A 4252-nucleotide genomic window follows, 5' to 3' on the forward strand; every position below is an offset into this window, starting at 1 on the left:
CTTTCTGGATTCAAAGGATGGGATGCCATTGTTACTACTTTATCATTGTGCTCGTTTTAGTACGTAGTAATAATTTTGTGTTGTGTCGTCTGGCCGATTTGCATGCCGGCCCATCGCATCAGTTCCAGTTCATCATGGGCAACGCGATTTTTTTTATTAGTGTTGCGATTGATTTACGGGTTGAATTAGTGTTGCGTTAAAATGAGAATCGCGTTAGTGTTGCGAATTGTATACGCGTTTTTTTTTATTATTATAAATTTTGTTATAATTTCTTATAAAGTAGCATTAAAATTCACATCATTTGCATAATAATTTTTACAATTAATTAATTGTAACATTTTAGTTATTATACGTAATTTTTATTAAATTTTATTAAATTTTATTTTATTTAAATTTTTAGTAATTTAAATTTTAAAGAATAGTGTTGCGTTGAAAAATAATCGTGTTTGTTAAATAGTGTTGCGAACATTGAATTTGCCCAAATTTCTTCCACTAGAAATGTGGAAGCTCCTGAATCACTTGACATAGCTGAAAAAGTTATACAAAGAATGATTGATTACGGCAGCAATCGAGGATGCTGCACTGGATTTCTCGTTATTAGTGTTGCGTATTTAAATTTGAGTGCATAGAGTAGTATTTATTAGTGTTGCGTTAAATGACTGTTTCGGGAATTTTTTAATTTTTTTTTCTGTTTTTTTTTTTGTTAATTGTAATTAATTGATATTGCAAATATAATGAAGCACTCGTCGCGGTTTTCTATTTTAAAAAGTTATTAGTTTGTTAGTGTTGCGTTACAAAATAAATATCACCACTCACGGTTTGTTCGGCTTCATATTGAGTGATTGATTTATAAATTATATTTTAGTAGCCCTTCTGGCTACTATACTTTTTTGTATTTTTTTCTTTTCAGCATCCCTATTAACAGAGCATTTGTTGAAAATATTGTTGAAATTATGTTATTATTTTTCAAAATTATTATGTTTAAAAATCAAATATAATAATTAAATTCAAATTTAAATTATTTTGAATGTTTATAATTTCTCATAGAAAAAATTATGAATTATTTAACAATATTTTGATAATTTAATTTTTTAATATATATATTTATATATATATTTATTTTTTCAGATATAAATTATTTTTTAATTTTTTTAATTTTACTAATCTAACAATTAAGTTTGTTACAGGTATGAATTGGAGAAAAAAAGGATAGAAGAAAAGAATACAAAATAGTGTTTGAATCATTTGTTTGAAATTATCTGTTGTATTTTACTAATTTTTTTGTAGAATTTGTTTCAGGAATCGCATTCAGGAATCTTTCACAACCTTTCAAAAAAAGAGAGTCAATAAATAAATATTTCAATTTTTATACAAATAATAATGAAGAAACATTTTCTGATAGGTAGGATTTAAAAAAAATTATTTAATTTATATAAAAGAATATCAAATTTTTATTAATTTAATCATTATACTTTGATTTTGTATATTGAATTTAAATTTGTTTCAGGATTTTTTATAAAAGCTGAAGAATATGTTATTTCAAGAGTTGCATACATGTCACAGAATTCTCTCCCCTTTCCTCTTTTACTTCCAAATATTAATTAGATTTTTAACTTTAGGTAGATTAAGTTAAATTTGTAACTAAAAGGTACTTTTAAATTAAATTAAATTAAATTTAATTTTAAAGTATTAGATTAAGTGAGAATTAAAACATTAGATTAGATAAGTTATTTTCAATTAAAATAGATAACAACATAAGATAAGATCATTAATTAAAAAAAAATTTAAACTTATATTTAAGTGCATGCAAAAGATTTAAATAGGATAAAATAATATAAATAAAGAAATAATTAATGAATAAAATAATGATGCATGATCCATAGAATATATATGGCATCTATGTTTTTTCTTTTTATGCTTTGGGTGGTGGCTTGTTTATTTATTTTTTTATTTGTGTTTTTCAACTATCAATTATTTTTCATTTTCATAATAATTCGAAAATGAAAAATGTCGATAGAAATTAGGATTAAGATTTTTTTGCATTGGTTTTCTTTATGATTTCTTCTTTTCACAAGTTTGAACGTCTTGCAAACATACACCAAAAGGAAAATTGATTTGAAAATAAATAAATCTTAATATAAAATTAGAAAGTATAAGCGCAGATTTTTAATTTGCACTTTTCGAATAATTTAATATTTTATATTGGATTAATAGCATGATCTTTTTTAGGTATTCCGGAATATGTGACGCCAAGTTCCGTAAGATGTCACCTCTATTCTTTATCATCAGTGCCCTCTCTCGAGATTTTTTAGAAACATATTTCTTCGAAGAGATACCTTTGGCACTCGGAAGATGGTGCTGACAGTCAATTTTTTCCGTCTCTATCTTTTTCTTATTATTTATTTTCCTCGTATATCGAGTTTCATTTGCGGATCCAAGAGATGGATATATCGAACACGTTTAAATATTTATCACGCCGATATGATATTCAATCATATTCAAGAAAAAAACAAATGTTTCACCGAGACGAGAATGAAAAAAAACGAGTAGATATTATCCGCGTTAAATCTGAATGCATTATTTTATTCTAACATGCTGTAAAATAAAATGTTGAAGGGATTTAATGACGATAAATTTTTTTTTTTTGCAGGTGCACGCATGTATTCTGCCAGACACATTTTATTCCACTTACATCTATGAGCGTCTGGCAAGTACCCAATGCTCGTTGATAAAACGAAAGCTCTTTGCCCTTGTGGCTTTTCTCTTGTGCTTTCGTTCTTAAAAAAAAAAAAAAAAGAAAAAAAAAATATAATTTCGTTAAAGTTACAACATTCATAAAGTTAACATTCCATCGTCGTTTCTACGAGCACGATTTGCACGTAGTATTCACTAACATTTTACCCGCGTGCTAATTGCTGCAAATAATTATCCCAAACGATTCAGACTCGAACGTTTCGCGCAATGTAAGAGCAGTATTCCGATTTTATAGCTCTTTAGTCGAAAGTGGAAGATCTTTCCTTGCTTAACGATTTCGCGGATTTATCGAGAAATTTAACCAACGCTTCGGCATTTTTTTATTTGTGTATAAGAAGAAACATTATGAAGAGGAATGTAGGACGTGAAATTGATGAACAGGTTTCCGTGATAAATTTACAAAACGGCTCCTCTACGTGGTGGCGAACGTTTGGCGGAAGTTGGCGACTATTCGATATTCTGGTCGATCCGCGTTTTCGATACAAACGACCAACGTGATGGCTAAGTATAAGTAATGCCGTTTCGTTGAAAACTCTGGCGAATACGATATTCGCCGCATCCGCAATTCTCGTCGATGTCGAACAGCCGTGAATGCGATTAATAGAGCGAATAAAACACGATAACACGAAGAATTTATATTCGTCGTTGACGCGAAAAATAAGGGTTGAGATAAGTTAGAGTTAAAAAAGGCGGGGAAATAATAATAAAGTATTTTTGTAGAATTTTATTAATAATATTCGTATCAGGAATGTCAATAATATTGCACCAGCTCGAAAATGTACAAAAATTAGATTTTTAAAACGAAGACGATTGCTCATACAATGTACATCGACAATTATCAATGGAATGATAATTTCCATTAATTTAACAAAATTAAATTATCAGATCGATCCGATACAGATAAAACCTGCCAAAATTGTTACGAATTTAAAAATCTTTTCCTCTTCTGGAGAAACTTTTTCCACGTACGAATTTGATCGAATTTTCAGACTCGAAAATTGAAACGAAGAGATTGGTTTTGCGAAGAAAAAAAAAAAAAAAGACAGAATGAAAGAAAGAAAGAAAGAAAGAAAGTAAATGTTCAAACAGTTAATTTACAGAGTCATATGTTAAGGTTTATTAGGACAGTAACGATGATTGCATTACAGTTCAGTAACTTATGCGTGAGATGTTCCGGCAAGAGCCTCAAAACAGAATAAGAAAATACATCCGCCGCTTAGCGGATACCATAGTCGATGCTCCGATCAATGATCGCGCTTTGTCCGGAGCACGACTACGATGCTTTTGAACAGTTTTATAACCGCAGGACAAAGTTTTGGAGCGCCCCAGGCGCAACTTTGATAACTCGCAGGTCCCAGTAATATGCGGTGTGTAAGGATAAAAGTTTATTCTCTTTTTCTTATTTTTTTTTCTTTTCTTTTCTTTTCTTTTTCCCCTCCCCTCTCTTTTTTTATTTCCCTTTTTTTTTCCTTTTTTTTTTTTTTTTTTTTTTTTTTTT

The sequence above is a fragment of the Apis dorsata genome, unplaced genomic scaffold (assembly GCF_000469605.1).
Source record: "Apis dorsata unplaced genomic scaffold, Apis dorsata 1.3 scaffold_102, whole genome shotgun sequence".
NCBI lineage: Eukaryota > Metazoa > Arthropoda > Insecta > Hymenoptera > Apidae > Apis > Apis dorsata.